Source organism: Bubalus kerabau, chromosome 13 (assembly GCF_029407905.1).
Source record: "Bubalus kerabau isolate K-KA32 ecotype Philippines breed swamp buffalo chromosome 13, PCC_UOA_SB_1v2, whole genome shotgun sequence".
Taxonomy (NCBI): domain Eukaryota; kingdom Metazoa; phylum Chordata; class Mammalia; order Artiodactyla; family Bovidae; genus Bubalus; species Bubalus kerabau.
Genome location: NC_073636.1, coordinates 1,303,926 through 1,324,785, shown reverse-complemented (window position 1 = coordinate 1,324,785; position 20,860 = coordinate 1,303,926). Strand labels below are relative to the sequence as shown.

General features: G+C 37.8%; 1 long non-coding RNA gene across 1 annotated transcript in view; it reads right to left on the bottom strand.

Moving 5' to 3' along the window:
* Positions 1-6,843: 6,843 nt before the first annotated feature.
* The window catches only part of LOC129625263 (uncharacterized), a 43,868-nt gene continuing 29,851 nt past the window's right edge, over positions 6,844-20,860 (bottom strand). The window contains exons 2-3 of the long non-coding RNA XR_008701299.1: positions 8,432-8,887; positions 6,844-7,948 (exon numbers count right to left, since the gene is read on the bottom strand). This is a non-coding gene — a long non-coding RNA (uncharacterized LOC129625263). The remainder of the gene's footprint in view (positions 7,949-8,431; positions 8,888-20,860) is intronic.

Genomic DNA, 20,860 nt, shown 5'->3' with positions numbered 1-20,860 from the left:
ATAAAAATAGAAGGATAATAAAAATGTTTACATCATTCACCCCACATTTAAGCATGATTATATTTTATATTAATAATAATGTGTTTAAATAAATAAAAACAGGCCTAAAAATAAAATAATAAAAATTTTACTGGTTTCTCCTGGAATCACTTTCTTCTCTCCTTTCCAAGGTGATGGAATCACTTTCTTCTCTCCTTTCCCAGGTGATGGTTATCATGAATTTAGTGTATATTTGGTCATTTTTCAAATAATAATAATAAAGAATTTACTATTATATATTTTTATTTGTCTCAATATTTTTGATGTTTTAACATATAATTTCAAAACATAACTATAACATTTGGCTATTGATGGACATTTGGGCTGTTTCCTATTTTCATTATTGCAGAAAAGCCCAAAATATGTACCTTTGTTCATATCTTCTTGAGAATATACCTAGAAATGGCAATCCTGTTTCTTAGCTATGCATCTTTTAATTTTTATAAAATGGTACTAAATTGATTTCCACAGCAGTTGTGATAACTTACACTTTTACCAACAGAGCATATGAATTCTCATTTTCACATATTCAGGCCATACTTGATTTTATCAAACTTGTAAAGATTGTGTCAATCAAATAGGTATATACTTGTTCTTTAAGTTTCATTTATTTCCCTGAATGTTAGCAAAAATAACCAGTTTCATTTGTTCACTATCAATGCAGGTTTCTGTTCTGTAAAGTACCTGATCATTTCATTTGCCCATTTTGAGTGATTATTTTTATGTTAATTGATATAACTTTCATATGTACTATGCTTTCTGAATACTGTATTAAATCTTTGACTTATGTGTGTTATAATGTCTTGTCTCACTCTGACTCATGTCTGTTTGTTCATGGTATCTGTATTAGTTATCTATTACTGTAAAACAAATGACCACAAACTTAGGTTAAAACTACACATGTGTTTTATCTTACAGTTTTTGTGGGTCAGCAATCTAGATGTGCCTTAATGCAGACCTTCTGACAAAGCTACAATCAAGACGTCACACAGGGTCAGGGTCTTATTTGAAGGACCAGCCAAAGAAGACTCCCCCCAGATATGATTTTTGGCACTATGCAGTTCCCTTTGGGCTGGACTAGGGGACTAACTTCTTTTCTGGCTGTTGAAAAGGCAACATGGCAACTTGTTTCATCAAAGCAATCAAGGGAGAGAAGGTACCGGCAAGATAGTTGTCAGAACATTTAGTAATCTAATCATAGGAATGAGTTGCCTGTATCTTGGGGGTTACTGTTGGTTAGAAGCAAGCTACTTCAGGGGATTACCCAAAATCATGAATATCAATATTTGGGGACCCTGCTAGAGATTACCTACTTCAATGTCTTATTTGTACAGAAGCTTTTAATTATGATGTAATTCAACCTGTCAATCTATTACTTTCAATAATGACTTGTTTACGGTTTAAATTTTCCTTTAAGTCTATATTAATAAATCATTCTATATTCTGAGGTAGAAAAGATAATACTGTTATAGGTTCACTTTTTTTCAAAGTTAGTCTTTACCCACTTAGCATATTTTATGATATGAATTTTGGATTACATTTTCCATATAGGAAACCAAATATGCTAATTCATCTGCCACTCTGAATTTCAAATCCTTACTTTTTCTCATATCAATGTCCCATGCATGATTTTGTTTCCTTTTGTTTTATTCAGTTTATTTATTTATTTAAGTACCACTACTACACTTTTTTTTAAAAAAAATTATCTTAGTTACAGTATCTTTATCATGCATCTTGATAATTGGTAGGAAAGTAATCTTTCTTCTACTTTTTCAAAATGATCTTAGTTATTCCATTACTTTTCCTCTTCTATACATCTTAAAATAAGTTTGTCAAATTATTTGATAAATTGTGTTTACTGTTTATTGCAATTGACTATATTCTCTGTTATGGCTAGACACAAAAAGAATGGAAATCTTTTTATATTGGATTATTTCATCCAGGATATATTTCACCATTTCATAAGGTCTTTCTTTTGTTTTTTTAATTTTTTAAAACAAATTTTCTCCAAAAAGGGCTTATACAGCTTTCATTTCAGATTATTTATTCAAATTTATTTAGACATCTAGTAATTTTTATTACCATTTTGAGTTACCTTTTACATAGATTTTATATATATATATATATTTATATACACACACAAATACACACACACACACACACACACACACATATATATATATATATATATATATATATATAAAGTCCAAATCTTCTGTTTGAGTAAATCTGGGTTTTCACAATATTGGTTTACAAAAATGGAAAAAGGACATTGACTGTATAAGGTATCTGCTCTCTTCAGTTTGACCCAGTTTTCTGGTATGGGAAGACTGAGTCAGCATAATTTCTCTTATTAACTGGACAGAAACAGATAAGAATTATTCCATGAAAATGTAAGTACAAGGAGTCTCATTTTAATTTATTGTTTAAAATTAAATTAGAATGTGTGTCAGGCCCTCTCTAGTGAAGCTATAGAATCAAATCCTTGTGGCTTCATGAACATTACAGAGCTATGGAGCTCAAACTTCCTCTCCTGTGTGGGTAGGAATAATGGGACCTTAAACTCTAATTTGCTTCTTGCTGGTGTTTGTTCTTAGTGGAAAATGCACCAATCCACTGAGCTATGCTGTGCTGGGATTCTCTTGGTCATGCAAAGGCTTATACTATATTCTTCCCATGTTCAGATTGATGCTAGGATCTCTTAAGTTGGTCTCCAAGGATTCAACCTGCAGCATGTGCCCACCTCTTGGGACTTTCCAGGTGGCTCAGTGGTAAAAAATCCATCTGCCAATGCAGGAGATGCAGGTTTGATCCCTGCATGCGTGCACGCACACACACACACACACACACACACACACTCATACATTGAGTTCTTGCTGGGTCTTCTGTCACAATTTTATTTTTCCCTATTATTGCTAATGATAAGTAATTTAAACCATTTTATAAAGAGGACCTAAAATACTCAAAATTAGATGAAATTTTAGAGGTAATAGACCACAGTCCCAAATGCTTGTGGAAGGTGCTTTTTCTTCTACCCAGAGATAACCATTCTCTGTCCTTTTCTATTTGGAAAACTTTTATGAAATATTTGGGGATCAGTGGCATCAGTGATCTCATGTTCCTGTTTTAAATCTCAAACTAACATAAGACAAAATTTTGGATACCCTTTTTCCAGATGAGGAAACTGAGGCTTTAGAATTGGTAACAAACTAGCATCCTAGGTTGAAATAACAAAATTAGAATGTCTTCTTGACTTTGAAGTCCATGCTTATAAGCATTGTATGGTTATAATGTTTCCTTTGCTCATATACTCTGAATTATAAAGCATAAAAATATTTAAAATGACAACGTATTATTTTTTGTATTAAGACCTTGATTATTTAGAATTGGATTAATCACAAACCCTGGTTTGTGACACTCTCATGTACAGCTTACCATTGTGGCTATATTGTTTACTTAATAATAAATCAACCAACTACCAAAAAAAGAGGGGTTTCCCTGGTGGCTCAGATGGTAAAGAATCTGCCTGAAACACAGGAGACTTGGGTCCAATCCTTGGTCCAGAAGATCCCCTGGAGAAGGAAATGACAACCCAGTATTCATGCCTGGAGAATTCCACAGACAGAGGAGTCTGGGGGGCTATAGTCCACAAGGTCACTAAGAGTCGGACACGACTGAGGGATTAACACACACACTAAAACCAAAGCTGAACTTAAAAAAAAAATTGCTTATTTGTTTATGATTCCGTTGGGCTTTTCTTGCTGTGCCCAGGCCTTCTCTAGTTTTGCTGAGCAGGGACCACTCTAGTTGCAGTGCTCAGAGTTCTCACTGTTGTGGCTTCTCTTGTTACAGAGTGCGGGTTCTGGGGCACACAGGCTTCAGGAGTTGTTGCCCATGGGCTAAGGATTTGCAGCTCTTGGGCTCTAGAGCATGACCTCAGTAGTTGTGGCACACAGGCTTATTTGCCCTACAGTATGTGAAATCTTCTCAGACCAGGGATCGAACTCATCTCCCCTGCATTGGCAGATAGAATCTTAACCACTGGACCACCAAGGAAGTCCAAAAGCTAAACTTTTGATCATGCTGCTGCTAAGTCGCTTCAGTCGTGTCTGACTGTGTGCGACCCCATAGACGGCAGCCCACCAGGCTCCCCCGTCCCTGGGATTCTCCAGGCAAGAACACTGGAGTGGGTTGCCATTGCCTTCTCCAATGCATGAAAGTGAAAAGTGAAAGTGAAGTCGCTCAGTCGTGTCCTACTCTTAGTGACCCCGTGGACTGCAGCCTACCAGGCTCCTCCATCCATGGGACTTTCAAGGCAAGAGTACTAGATTGGGTTGCCATTGCCTTCTCCGAAACTTTTGATCATAACCTTTCTAAATAGGATCCCTTCCCTTCCCACTTTTATCTCTCATTGCCGTAGATAACTATTATCCCAAATCCTATGTTCATAATTTCCTTTGATTTCCTCTCCCTGACCCAATATTTAAAACATAGTTACTGATGGTTTTAAAACTCTCAACCTTTTTCAAACATTCAAGACTTTAATCCAGCAGGAGTTCATTTTTTTTAATATGATATGAGATAGAAATTCAACTTCATTATTTTCCAAATAACCAACCACTTAACCTGTGTTCTATTATTGAATGATCCATCCATTTTTGACCTGTTATAGACCAAAGTTCATTGCTTACTAAGGCCTCTTTCTGCATTTTTGTTAAATTTCATCATTTAATATTTCTCTTCCTGTGTCATTACCTCCTTGTTTTAAATTCCATAGCTTCAAAATATATGTGGATTCCTGGTACGACAAGCTGGCTCTTTCAGCTTCAGAAGGAATTTTCAAACAAGTCCTGAGTATTCCCAGCCTATTATACTTCCCTGTAAATTGAAGCTTTATCTTATCTGTTTCTAGGAAAAGCTCTGTCAAGATCTTAACTGGAATTTCATTAACTCTATAGGTAATTGGGGTGGGGGACGGATTAGAATATTTATAACAACAATTTAATCATAAAAATCTCTCCATTTATTTATAATTTCTTTGGTTTCAGTTCAGTTCAGTTTAGTTCAGTCACTCAGTCATGTCTGACTCTCTGCGACCCCATGAACTGCAGCATGCCAGTCCTCCCTGTCCATCACCAACTCCCGGAGTCCACCCAAACTCACGTCCATCGAGTCAGTGATGCCATCTAGCCTTCTCATCCTCTGTCATCCCCTTCTCCTCCTGCCCTCAATCCCTCCCAGCATCAGTCTTTTCCAATGAGTCAACTCTTCGGTATTGGAGTTTCAGCTTTAGCATCAGTCCTTCCAAAGAACACCCAGGACTGATCTCCTTTAGGATGGATTGGTTGGATCTCCTTGCAGTCCAAGGGACTCTCAAAAGTCTTCTCCAACACCACGGGTTTATCTCAATGCAATTTTATAATTTTCTCTGTTGTGGTCATGCGTATTCTCTGTTTGATTTATTCCTAGGTCCTTGGTATTCTCTGATATTATTGTATATGGTATCATTTTCTTTATTTATGTTTCCTAGGTATTTAAGGGCTTCTCTTATAGTTCAGACAGTAAAGAATCAGCCTGCAATGCGGGAGACCTGAAATTGAACTAGGGTCTGTTACATTGCACGTTGATTCTTTACCAGCTGAGCTGCAACTCTATTACATCTAATAATATGTTTGTGAATTTTTTGTGGTTTCTGTGACCCATGCAAATAGTGAAACAAACATCCCATGTAAATAGTGAAAAATGCAATTCTTAACTTTTCAAATCCTTATGTGTCTCATTTCTTTTTCTTCTCAACTGCACTAGACAGGACCTCCAATATAATATGTAAAAGTAATGATACCAGAGATCATTATAATTAATTTTAAGAGGGTATTTTAAATGTTGCTTCATGTAGAATGATGTTTAATCTAGTTTTAGATTTTGTTTTTTAATTTTTGGCAGAACTTAAAATTGTCTTCTACTCCAATTTTAGTGAATTGTTTTCTTTAAAAATCATGAATGGGCACATATTTTGTAAGTGCTTATTTTCTACAGCTTTGAAACTGATTATGTATTTTTTCTCTTAACGTGACATAGTGACAAAGTCACTGAGTCAAGTGTCATTACCTAATTCATTTCTGTCCCAGGGCTCAGTTTTTGGCCCTCTGTCATTTGTTGATACCATAGGCAATTTGATACATACTCCTGAGTAGAGATACAAGGATCTTTTTGACTAGTCTTCCTGTCACTAGGGGGAAGAAAGTTACCCGGAGAGAAGACCTACATAATTGTTCCTACTTTAAATGATTTAAATACGCTTCTTTCTTTGACATGGGTGTAGCTCCTGCTAGACAGAGTTACCTGAACTTATGAAAATTTTGATATAGCTTAATCAGTAAATTTGGCACAATTTTACTACTTTCAACAGAAGTAGCTTTACACAAGAACTACATAATATCACTAAAGATTAAAAATGCATTCATGACTTGTTCCTTCCCAGTTACTTATATTTCAAAGACATAGACAAGTATACAGAAGAAGAATGGGAACTAAATAAAAATATGAGCTATGGTCCCTTTTGATGACTATTTATAGATGTCATAACAGTTAATTCATTAACAGAGAAACTGCCATATGATCAGATGAGATTTTTCTTTCAAGATTGACCTAAGTAATGAAAGGTTGAAAAAGAATTGAGCAGAGTTTCTGGAATGAGATTCCCTTCACTTGTTTGTGTTTCCCACAAAATATACATATTGGCTCCAGAACAAAGACACAGCAAAGGAAGTAAAAACACTTATATTCTCAAAGTCTAATAGCAATGTCTGTTTTGAATTTTTATTTTTTTGGTAAATTGGAGAATAGTACATAAATTATGAATATTCTAAAGAATTTAACACTAGTTTCTTCTCTGTTCAAAAATGTTGCAGCTGCTTATGAGGGCAGAGCTTCAAGTTCTCAATCTCCAGTTTTTCGAATAAACAGACCTTAGGTCACATTTGTCCTGGGTCCTATTTCTGCTTAGCCATCCCATAATGGTAAAGGGTAGTTTCTAGATCCAGATTTATCAGTTTTGAGATTTTAGGAGAGCTTCTTAATTTCATTTTCTGTAAAAATTGGACCTCTGACAGACTCAGCTTACTTCTAAAGGTAATTTGTTTAATTAGGTTATGCTATGTAAGAGTCACTAATATTTACAAATTGTTTCTTTACAATTTGATTTGAGGCAGGCATTACATTTTACAGCTAAGGAGGAAATCAATCCAGTTTTTGACAGGAATATGTTCCAGGGAAAAAAATGAAGTCATCACACTTTTTATAGATCATCCTTCTCCTCCTTCCTTTTTTTGAGGGCAGAAGTCACATTTTACTTTTTTATCATCTTGGTCATTTGAATGAGGGATTTGTTTGCCAGCACTTGGTCTGTTCACTGTATACTACTTCTGTGTGTGCTAATGTCAAGGGAGCTGCAAAGTACAGGTAATAAAAGTGACTTGAAATGAATATGAGGTAAGTAAATATAATTTGGGAATATAATTTGATAAAAGTCTATTTTCTACCTGTTGTGTAATCTATAACCCTTAGGTTATAACTAAGTAAGACCACTGAATATGCCTTCTCAGGTCGGCCCCTGTAATAGCTTCTGTCTTTAATTCTACTTCCTTTCTTCTAACATGAGATGAGAGAATTATTAGCATTTCACCAAAAATATATAAACCTAATAATGTTACTAAGTGGAATCTGATATCATTCTTATAAAATGAAATTTGTGATTATCTGGAAATCCACTGGAAAAGATAAAGACTATGAAACAAATCATACACAGGGGAAACGGCCTTCCCTTCATGTTAATGGCTCACTTACCACCAAATATTATCACCAATAGTATTATCCTTCTGTCACATGTTCCACCTTAAGCTTGTATTGTCTGGACCAAAAAAAAAAAAGGAATACAATGTGAATTGTATGTTTTTTTCAGATTACATCTTTTTACATTTTAAAATCACTTTTAGTAGGCTTCAATTTTAAGATAATGAGATAAAATGAAATATCCTTGACCCACAAAATATAATATTATTCTAAATTTATTGGTGAAGATAGAGCAGAGCACTTAGCATCTTAAGAGAGAAAGTTAATAAAAGTGATTGCATTTCCGTAAGTTGTTGTTTAGCAATTTATATCACTTACATGTATACGCATGCACAGTTTTTGGCACTACTCAAACATGACTCCATCAGCTAATACTAAGTCAATTAAACATAACCTATCCCATCTCTCTGCATCTGGGTTCCTGCATTAGCAGTCAGTCAGTTCAGTCCCTCAGTCGTGCCCAACTCTTTGCGACCCCATGAATCGCAGCACACCAGGCCTCCCTGTCCATCACCAACTCCCGGAGTTCACCCAGACTCACATCCATCGAGTCAGTGATGCCATCCAGCCATCTCATCCTCTGTCGTTCCCTTCTCATCCTGCCCCCAATCCCTCCCAGCATCAGAGTCTTTTCCAATGAGTCAACTCTTCGCATGAGGTGGCCAAAGTACTGGAGTTTCGGCTTTAGCATCATTCCCTCCAAAGAAATCCCAGGGCTGATGTCCTTCAGAATGGACTGGTTGGATCTCCTTGCAGTCCAAGGGACTCTCAAGAGTCTTCTCCAACACCACAGTTCAAAAGCATCAATTCTTCAGCGCTCAGCCTTCTTCACAGTCCAACTCTCACATCCATACACGACCACAGGAAAAACTATAGCCTTGACTAGCAGAGTCGATTACAAAGATTCGAATACAAGAAGTATATTTGGAAGATGATCCAGGAAGTAACAGGGTACTGGTGACATCTACTCCACAATCCAGTTGTGTCTCAGGATGTCCTAGAATAAATACAAATGAGAAATAATGTGATTCACTGAAGATTTAATCCTACAAGACCTCTCTTTATCAGTGATGCCAAAACTCTTATATGTACCACTATCACAGAAAATTGTCACAACATATTTTAATTATTTATTTTCTCTTTAGTTTCTGCTTTCTCTCCCACCCCATAAAACCTTCTCTGACTGCCTACCATCAAGAAATCTGTCTCCTTTAAATCCACATAGTGCTTATTGTCTGTACCAGTTATTAGCAATAGCCATGTTCTCCTTTGTAATATACATTTATGCACCCATTTTCTCACATCTTGATGTATATATCTACAGCCCAGTACCTAACACTTAGTGAACATCCAAAAATACTTTGCTTATCTTGCTTGCTGTAAATAAAGGAAATGGATGATTCCCAAAATTTAACACCTAAGAATTACAAATTTACTTGCCTTTAATTTTAATAAAAAGAGTTGGGGTCCTTACAAAATAAGAAGGAAGCCAATATAAAATGAACAATAAGTAGTAGCATTACAAACTTTTCTATTAGAAACAATAATTTTTAAAAATTAAGAATGCAGAAATGTATTTTTGAGCTATGCAATATTTACCAAAAGCTTCTAAAAGCTTCTAATGCATCCATGACCATTCACTGAATTTTACCTATGTTGCCATTTAAAAACTGAAAATGTTTCTTTTGCCTTGGTAAAAAGCAAGTCTGAGAGTTTCTGTCATTGTTATACATCTCAGTTTTCTCTGAAAATAGAAGTGACATTTCCCTGTCACCACTTCCCATACCCAGCTGAAAGCCTGTAAAGCTTCTCCAATGATGCAAACTATGGAAATAAGTAACTGGATTGCTACTGATCTAGGTCGTGCAGCCTCAAAATATGGTGGTCTTGCATGAGCCATAAACTAAGGAACACCTTCCTGGCAGCTTTGGTCAATCAATCTGATTGTTTACAAGACTAGGATAGATTTAAAAGTGAAAGTGAAGTAGCTCAGTCGTGTCCGACCATTTGCAACCCCATGGACTGTACAGCCTTCTAGGCTCCTCCGTCCATGGAATTTTCCAGGCAAGAGTATTGGAGTGGTTTGCCTTTTCCTTCTCCAAGAGATCTTCCCCACCCAGGGATTGAACCTGGGTCTCCCGCCTTACAGGCAGACAGACGCTTTACCGTCTGAGCCACCAGGGAAGCTAAAAGGATGGTTTTAGCTCACTATTAAAATCCCAAGTCATGGCCAAAGCGTACGTGCCTCAATATTTTTCAGTTATTTTGAACAACACATGAAAGCCACTTGTTTTTGAAGACTATGGAAGCTCTATTCACATGATTGACTTTTGCTCAAAGAAATACCAAAATGTTGCTCATCTCCACTGCACTCTTGGCAGTTAATTTTTTAAAAGATTTGTTTATATCTTGCAGTCTTCAGTTGAGTGACAAATAAATTCAGAATTTCAGTAAGGTGAGAAATGAACTTTGAACTCCAGTAAAGAGAGAGAAACTGTGCATACCATTCCTTTAATCAAAACCATTCAGTATTTTTCTTGAAACAATCACATCTAAGCCTCTAAAGATACACTTAGTGTGGTGTTAAAAATAAAAGTGCAGATAAGCCAACTTAATCATGTGTTTTGAAAAATTAAGCCAATACTCCAAATAAAATCTTGGAGGTATAATGTATAAAAAGATTCAAGATCTAATCTGAAGATTGTGGATTACATAGTGACAAGGAATAGATTATATAGTTAATGTATGACTAACACACTATAGAAGAAGCTTTTCATGCAAAATAAATTTAGCAAGCTATCTTATTTATAGTTTTATTTTATGATTTCCCCTGCTGGAACCTTTTCAAGAGAAACTAGTTGGCATTAAAAAAAATAAAAAATCTATTCATCCCTTTTATTTTTTTAAACTTCTTCACATAGATTTTTTTAAACTTACTTTTTCAAGACTTCTGGTAGATATTTAGCTTTCTTTATATTCTCTCAGAGTAAAAACACATATTTCAAGACATCTGTAAAATCTATAAATACAATGAACAGAATCTTTGTACTCTAAAATAGTGCTCATTCAAGGTGAGAATATCCTCTTAAATTCTGAATTTCTTTCAGATGGCTATTTTGAAATGTTTTGTCTTATTTCAGTTGCATTTTAGTATTTTAGGCAACTTTTACATCTGTGAGCTTTGAACTGTGTTAATTAAAGCAGCCCAAAATAAGTAGCAATAATAATGAATTTCAAGGCAAGATTTACAACACACAGAGGCCATAGTTCAACTAGGATAAAAGTATGTCTGAATATGATTTTAAAATAAGTATTTACTAACATCCTGTTTGTAGATATTTTGATTTTTAGTGACAAATTGAAGAAAGTATATATTTACTTTCAAATCCTGGGAACTTTTCCGGGACTAAGATAAAGCATCAGCCAGTTTTAATAGTGTGAATCAACATTATATATGGGGATTTCTCACAGTGAAGTGTCCTCAGTGCCTTGTATTTTATGACAACTATGTAGAATTCCAGAATCAAATTCAAAGGGGAAATAATAGTAAAAAACAGCAATGCAGTTTATTTAAAGTATAACATCCTAACCAATCACCTAATGACATCCTTCCAGTAGGAATTTTCTCTGTCTTAAGGCTATGAAATTGGCTGAGTGTGTGTCTGTGCTCAGTCACTCAGTCGAGCCTTTGTGACCCATGGACTGTTCCCTGCTAGGCTCCTCTGTCCGTGGAACTTTCCAGGCAAGAATACTGGAGAAGGTTGCCATTTTATACTCCAGGTATCTTCCTGAACCAGGAATGCGTGCCCTGCATTGGTTGGCAGATTCTTCACCACTGAAATGGGCTACTAGCCCTCGAACGGGTCTGCTTTCCCTTGAGCCAGCCCGCTGTTCTAACAACAACTCTCACGCTAATGAATTCTGTTCTCCTCTCAAACAAACAAACAAAATATGCCTTTTATATTTTTGTAAAGGACACCACTTAGAATAAGATCCAGACTTAAAAGACGGAAGTAAAGAAGAGAAGTGAGCCAAAGCCTATTAATACAATGAGAACATCCAAATTTTCACAATGACAGCAGAGCCAGTTCACTCAGAGGTTAGTTAAGTAATTGTTTTAAGGACTCACTGTCCTTTCTGAGAAAATGAACAGTGTAAGGTTAAAGCTCTCACGATGCGAACAATTGGAGCAATCATGCACATAGATTAATACGTACTCACAAAATACTGACTTCATTTACTGAATCACTGGAGGCACTTTAAATGTTTATTTGCATTTTACAGTTAACATAGTTGTACTGAAATCTCAATACTAATTTATCTCTATTAGATATCACACAGCCCATGTGATTGCCAAGTCCATTGCAGGTTGTACATTACAATTGTGGGTGTATTTGGCTGTGGTTACCTTTGATAATGGGAGGAAGAATATAAACAAACAGATAAGTTAATGTTAATTTTGGGGGGAGGAGGGTTACTTTTTGCATAACCAACTGCACAAAGGTTCTTGAGAAAGATTAAGATTTGAGGTTGATTGTATGCATTCCTATATCCAAGTGCTTAGAACAATCCCTGAAACAGTTCAGAAATTTAAAATTATCTTCCAGAGGAATCAACTACAGTGATACAGCACTATATAATAATAAAAAGACAACTTATTTGGAAAATCTCTTTTCCCATATCAGTTCAGTTCAGTTCAGTCACTCAGTCATGTCTGACTCTTTGCGACCCCATGGATACAGCACGCCAGGCCTCCCTGTCCATCAACAACTCCCGGAGTTTGCCCAAACTCATGTCCATTGAGCTGGTGATGCCATCTAACCATCTCATCCTCTGTCATCCCCTTCTCCTCCCACCTTTAATCTTTCCCAACATCAGGGTCTTTTCTAATGAATTAGTTCTTCGCATCAGGTGGCCAAAGTATTGGAGCTTCAGCTTCAGCATCAGTCCTTCCAATGAATATTCAGGACTGATTTCCATTAGGATGGATTGGTTGGATCTCCTTGCAGTCCAAGGGACTCTCAAGAGTCTTCTCCAACACCACAGTTCAAATGCATCAATTCTTCGGTACTCAGCTTTCTTGATAATCCAACTCTCACATCCATACATGACTACTGAAAAAAACCATAGCCTTGACTAGACGGACCTTTGCTGACAAAGTAACCTCTCTGCTTTTTAATATGTTGTCTAGGTTGGTCATAACTTTCCTGCCAAGAAGTAAGCACCTTCTAATTTCATGGCTACAGTCACCATCTGCAGTGATTTTGGAGCCCAAGAAAATAAAGTCTGACACAGTTTCCCCATCTATTTCCTATGAAGTGATGGGACCGGAGGCCATGATCTTAGATTTCTGAATGTTGAGCTTTAAGCCAACTTTTTCACTCTTCTCTTTCACTTTCATCAAGAGGCTCTTTAGTTCTTCTTCACTTTCTACCATAAGGGTGGTGTCATCTGCATATCTGAGGTTATTGATATTTCTCCTGGCAATCTTGATTCCAGCTTGTGCTTTCTCCAGCCCAGCGTTTCTCATGATGTATTTTGCATATAAGTTAAATAAGCAGGATGATAATATACAGCCTTGACGTATTCCTTTTCCTATTTGGAACCAGTCTGCTGTTCCATGTCCAGTTCTAACTGTTGTTTCCTGACCTGCATATAGGTTTCTCAAGAGGTAAGTCAGGTGGTCTGGTATTCCCATCTCTTTCAGAATTTTCTACAGTTTATTGTGATCCACACAGTCAAAGGCTTTGGCATAGTCAATAAAGTAGAAATAGATGTTTTTATAGAAATCTCTTGATTTTTCAATGATCCAGCAGATGTTGGCAATTTGATCTCTGCTTCCTCTGCCTTTTATAAATCTGCCTTGAGCATCTTGAAGTTCATGGTTCACGTATTGCTGAAGTCTGGCTTGGAGAATTTTGAGCATTACTTTGCTAGTGTGTGAGATGCGTGCAATTGCGCAGTAGTTTGAGCATTCTTTGGCATTGCCTTTTTTTGGGATTGGAATGAAAACTGACCTTTTCCAGTCCCGTGGGCACTGCTGAGTTTTCCAAGTTTGCTGGCATATTGAGTGCAGCACTTTAACAGCATCATCTTCCAGGATTTGAAATAGCTCAACTGGAATTCCATCACCTCCACTAGCTTTGTTCATAGTGATGCTTCCTAAGGTCCACTTGACTTCGCATTCCAGGATGTCTGGCTCTAGGTGAGTGAGCATGCCATCATCATTATCTGGGTCGTGAAGATCTTCTTTGTACAGTTCTTCTGTGTATTCTTGCCATCTCTTCTTAGTATCTTCTGCTTCTGTTAAGTCCATACCATTTCTGTCCTTTATTGAGCCCATATTTGCATGAAATATTCCCTTGGTATCTCTAATTTTCTTGAAGAGATCTCTAGTCTTTCCCATTCTGTTGTTTTCCTCTATTTCTTTGCATTGATCTCTGAGGAAGCCTTTCTTATCTCTTCTTGCTATTCTTTGGAACTTTGCATTCAAATGGATATATCTTTACTTTTATCCTTTGCCTTTCACTTCCCTTCTTTTCACAGCTATTTGTAAGGCCTCCTCAGACAGTCATTTTACTTTTTTGCATTTCTTTTTCTTGGGGATGATCTTGATCCCTGTCTCCTGTACAATGTTACGAATCTCCATCCATAGTTTGTCAGGAACTCTGTCTATCAGATCTAGTCCCTTAAGTCTATTTTTCACTTCCAGAGTATAATCGTTAGGGATTTGATTTTGTTCATACCTGAATGGTCTAGTGGTTTTCCCTTTCTTCAATTTAAGTGTGAATTTGGCAATAAGGAGTTTATGATCTGAGCCACAGTCTGCTCCCAGTCTTGTTTTTGATGAGTGTATAGAGCTTCTCCATCTTTGTCTGCAAAAAATGTAATCAATTTGATTTCAGTGTTGACCATCTGGTGATGTCCATGTGTAGAGTCTTCTCTTGTGTTTTTGGAAGAGTGTGTTTGCTATGACCAGTGCATTCTCTTGGCAAAATTCTATTAGCCTTTGCCCTGCTTCATTCTGTACTCCAAAGCTGAAATTTTCCTGTTATTCCAGGTATTTTTTGACTTCCTACTTTTGCATTCCAGTCCCCTATAATGAAAAAAACATCCTTCTGGGAGCTAGTTCTAGAAGGTCTTGTTCAAGGTTCTTCATAGAACCGTTCAAGTTCAGCTTCTTCAACATTACTAGCCAGGGCATAGACTTGGATTAATGTGATATTGAATGATTTGCCTTGGAAATGAACAGAGACCATTCTGTAATTTTTGAGATTGCATCCAAGTACTGCATTTCAGACTCTTTAATTGACTATGGTGGCTACTCCATTTCTTCTAAGAGGTTTTTGCCCACAGTAGTAGATATGATGGTCATCTGAGTTACATTCACCCATTCCAGTCCATTTTAATTTGCTGATTCCTAGAATGTCAACGTTCACTCTTGCCATTTCCTGTTTGACCACTTCCAATTTGCCTTGATTCATGGACCTAACATTTCAGGTTCCTATGCAATATTGCTCTTTACAAGCATTGGACCTTTGTTCCATCACCAGTTGCATCCACACTGGGTGTTGTTTTTGATTTGGGTCTGTCTCTTCATTCTTTCTTGAGTTATTTCTCCACTGATCTCCAATAGCATATTGGGCACCTACTGACCTGGGGAGTTCATCTTTCAGTGTCCTATCTGTCTTTTCATGCTATTCATGGGGTTCTCAAGGCAAGAACACTGAAGTGGTTTGTAGTTGCCTTCTCCAGTGGACCACATTTTGTCCGTACTCTCAACCATGACCCATCTGTACTGGGTGGCCCTACACGGCATGACTCATAGTTTCACTGAGTTAGACAAGGCTGTGGTCCATGTGATTAGATTGGTTAGTTTTCTGTGGTTGTGGTTTTCAGTCCATCTGCCCTCTGATCAAGAAGGATAAGAGGCTTATGGAAGCTTCCTGACAGAAGAGACTGACTGAGGGGGAAACTGGGTGTTGGTCTGATGGGCGGGGCCAAGCTCAATAAATCTTTAATCTAATTTTCTGTTGATGGTTGAAGCTGTGTTCCTTCACTGCTGTTTACCTGGGGCCAAACTATGGTGGGACTTCCCTGGTGGCTCAGACGGTTAAGCATCTGCCTACAATGTGGGAGACCTGAGTTCAATCCCTGGGTAGGGAAGATCTCCTGGAGAAGGGAATGGCAACCCACTCCAGTACTCTTGCCTAGAAAGTCCCATGGACAGAGGAGCCTGGTGCCCATGGGGTTGCAAAGAGTTGGACATGACTGAGCGACTTCACTTCACAAACAATGGTGGAGGTAATGAAGAAAATGGTGACCTCCTTCAAAAGATACCTTGCGTATACTTCTACACTCAGTGCCCCCAACCCTGCAGCAAGCCATCACCAATCCACACCTCCACTGGAGACTCCTGGACACTCACAGGCAAGTCTGGATCAGTTTCTTGTGGGGTCACTGCTCCTTTCTTCTGGGTCCTGGTGCACAAGGTTTTGTTTGTGCCCTCCAGTTTCCCATATAAAAGCATTCCAAAATATGGAAATTACTTAATATGATTTCCCTTAAATACTCATTTTTTTCGGTGTTGATGACTCCCCATTCAATTGGGATTTTGGAATGAAGATACCATGAAGGAGAATTTTTGTATTCACAGAGAAATCTATAGTATGTTTTAGATGTCTATCATAAAACATGTCATCAATGTAGAATCTCTATTGTTTCAATGTCCAGATTTGTTTGTCTAACAAAGTTACCCCATATTTTATGTTTACTTTTCTGCTTCTTCCTATGTTTTATTATTTCCCCCACAATGCTCTGATCTTGGTAATACATTTTTTTATCAGTATTCTCATTGCATTAATAAATTCAAAGGAATTAAATTATCAGATTAAAAAGTCTCACAGTAAACTCATTGTCTTCTTCCCAAATTTGGACCATCCAGTCCTATTAAGACTTTGTAAAATTATAAAGTACTAGTTCAGTTCAGTTCAGTTCAGTCACTCAGTTGTATCCAACTCTTTGCAACCCCATGAATCACAGCACGCCAAGCCTCCCTGTTCATCATCAATCCCTGGAGTTCACTCAAACTCATGCCCAACGAGTCAGTGATGCCATCTAGCCATCTCATCCTCTGTCGTCCCTTTCTCCTCTTGCCCCCAATCCCTCCCAGTATCAGAGTCTTTTCCAATGAGTCAACTCTTCGCATGAGGTGGCCAAAGTATTGGAGTTTCAGCTTCAGCATCAGTCCTTCCAATGAACACCCAGGACTGATCTCCTTTAGAATGGACTGGTTGGATCTCCTTGCAGGCCAAGGGACTCTCAAGAGTCTTCTTCAACACCACACTTCAAAAGCATCAATTCTTCAGTGCTCAGCTTTCTTCACAGTCCAACGTTCACATCCATACATGACTACTGAAAAAACCATAGCCTTGACTAGATGGACCTTTGTTGGCAAAGTAATGTCTCTGCTTTTCAATATGCTATCTAGGTTGGTCACAGCTTTCCTTCCAAGGAGTAAGTGTCTTTTAATTTCATGGCTGCAGTCACCATCTGCAGTGATTTTGGAGCCCAAGAAAATAAAGTCTGACACTGTTTCCACTGTTTCCCCATCTATTTCCCATCAAGTGCTGGGACCAGATGCCATGATCTTAGTTTTCTGAATATTGAGCTTTAAACCAACATTTTCACTCTCCTCTTACACTTTCAGCAAGAGGCTCTTTAGTTCCTCTTCACTTTCTGCCATAAGGGTGGTATCATCTGCATATCTGAGGTTATTTATATTTCTCCCGGCAATCTTGATTCCAGTTTGTACTTCTTCCAGCCCAGCGTTTCTCATGATGTACTCTGCATATAAGTTAAATAAGCAGGGTGACAATATACAGCCTTGACATACTCCTTTTCCTATTTGGAACAGGTCTGTTGTTCCATATCCAGTTCTAAGTGTTGCTTCCTGACCTGCATACAAATTTCTCAAGAGGCAGCTCAGGTGGTCTGTTATTCCCATCTCTTTCAGAATTTTCCACAGTTTATTGTGATCCACACAGTCAAAGGCTTTGGCATAGTCAATAAAGCAGAAATAGATGTTTTTCTGGAACTCTCTTGCTTTTTCCATGATCCAGTGGATGTTGGCAATTTGATCTCTGATCCTTCTGTCTTTTCTAAAACCAGCTTGAACATCTGGAAGTTCACAGTTCACATATTGCTGAAGCCTGGCTTGGAGAATTTTGAGCATTACTTTACTAGCGTGTGAGATGACTGTAGTTGTGCGGTAGTTTGAGCATTCTTTGGCATTGCCTTTCTTTGGGATTGAAATGAAAACTGCCCTTTTCCAGTCCTGTGGGCACTGCTGAGTTTTCCTAAAATGCTGGCATATTGACTGCAACACATTCATAGCATCATCTTTCAGGATTTAAAATAGCTCAACTGGAATTCCATCACCTCACTAGGTTTGTTTGTAGTGATGCTTTCTAAGGCCCACTTGACTTCACATTCCAGGATGTCTGGCTCTAGGTCAGTGATCACACCATTGTGATTATCTGGGTCGTGAAGATCTTTTTTGTACAGAAGTACTAGTGGTAACCTAAAATCTTCAGTGTAATTTTAGACCACTCTTCCATTTTTTTCATTCAACAGGTCATCAAATTTAATCAAGCTTGTTTCAAAAATATACTTCAAATGAATCAACCCTTTCAGATTTTCTCTCTCACCAGCATATTAAAAAGCAGAGACATTACTTCACCAACAAACGTCTGTCTAGTCAAGGCTATGGTTTTTCCAGTGTTCATGTATGGATGTGAGAGTTGGACTATAAAGAAAGCTGAGTGCAGAAGAACTGATTCTTTTGAACTGTGGTGTTGGAGAAGACTCTTGAGAGTCCCTTGGACTGCAAGAGGATCCAACGAGTCTATCTTAAAGGAGATCAGTCCTGGGTGTTCATTAGAAGGACTGATATGGAAGCTGAAACTCCAATACTTTGGCCACCTGATGCGAAGAGCTGACTCATTTTAAAAAACCCTGGTGCTAGGAATGATTGGGGGTAGGAGGAGAAGGGGATGACGGAGGATGAGTTGGTTGGATGGCATCACCGGCTCAATGTACATGAGTTTGGGTAAACTCCGGGAGTTGGTGATGGACAAGGAGGCCTGGAACGCTGTGGTTCATGGGGTCACAATGAGTCAGACATGACTGAGCAACTGAACTGAACTGAGCCTATGATCAGGCTCACATCATATACCAACTCTTGCAAAAGTCTTTCTGGTTTTCTTGCTACCAAACTTAATGTGATTTCATTCATTCTTTTCAAGGTTTCTAAATTTACCTTCCCAGATTATATGCACATCTTTTTTTCAATTCAAAATCATTTCCCTAGTCCCTAAAGGCTACAAAACAAAATCCAGAAAGACAGTCAAGATCCACCATAATCTTTGCAGCCTGCATCCCTCTACTACCTTTTGTGTACCAGTGTTTCCAGATCTTATGATCCTCTGAACATTACATGTACAATATTTTGTCAATTCTTTCATTGTTATTTTTTAATGACTTGATATGCTCTTCTTGCCTTCAACTCCAATGTATCCTACTCATCCTTTAAGGTTTATATCATATGCTGCTGCTGCTGCTGCTGCTAAGTCACTTCAGTTGTATCCGATTCTGTGCAACCCCATATGCTAGTTCGGTATTAAAGTTTCTCCATGTCGATTTTTATTTCATCTGCCTATACAGCAGACTAGTACAGTCCAGACTCCACTTAATGGTTCAACTGATATCAAAAGGTGATAATTATGAAAATAAGCCTCGGTTTAATTGTGCTGAGTATTATCAGTGTATCTTATAGATATTAAAAGATCATTCATTCATAGACCAAAGATAAAAATATCTAGGTCAATGAAATATGTCAAAAATCAAATTACAGTACATATACACTGTCAAAGATAAAACCTTTTAATGTCATTATTTTGACCCTCACTTTGACATTTAAAATTATATTTATCATTGAAACAAAAATAGTACAGTGTCTTACGTGACTTTGATTAGTTTATTTCTATTCCAGTGCCTGTTCATTTTTATTGGCTCTATGAAAGTGATTCATGTTTGTTTGTTTTTTTCACTCAGCAGTGACTCTGGATTTCATCTTCAAATGAAATCAGTTCAGTTCAGTCACTCAGTCGTGTTTGACTCTTTGCAACCCCATGAATCGCAACATGCCAGGCCTCCCTGTCCATCACCAACTCCCGGAGTTCACCCAGACTCACATCCATCGAGTCAGTGATGCCATTCTGCCATCTCATCCTCTGTCGTCCCCTTCTCATCCTGCCCCCAATCCCTACCAGTATCAGAGTCTTTTCCAATGAGTCAACTCTTGGCATGAGGTGGCCAAAGTACTGGAGTTTCAGCTTTAGCATCATTCCTTCCAAAGAAATCCCAGGGCTGATATCCTTCAGAATGGACTGGTTGGATCTCCTTGCAGTCCAAGGGACTCTCAAGAGTCTTCTCCAACACCACAGTTCAAAAGCATCAATTCTTCAGTGCTCAGCCTTCTTCACAGTCCAACTCTCACATCCATACATGACCACAGGAAAAACCACAGCCTAAGAAGAGGTGGCAAGAATACACAGAAGAACTTTCCAAAAAGATCTTCACCACCCAGATAATCATGATGGTGTGATCACTGACCTAGAGCCAGACATCCTGGAATGTAAAGTCAAGTGGGCCTTAGAAACCATCACTACAAACAAAGCTAGTAGAGGTGATGGAATTCCAGTTGAGCTATTTCAAATCCTGAAAGATGATGCTGTGAAAGTGCTGCACTCAATATGCCAGCAAATTAGGAAAACTCAGCAGTGGCCACAGGACTGGAAAAGGGCAGTTTTCATTCCAATCCCAAAGAAAGGCAATGCCAAAGAATGCTCAAACTACCGCACAGTTGCACTCATCTCACACGATAGTGAAGTAATGCTCAAAATTCTCC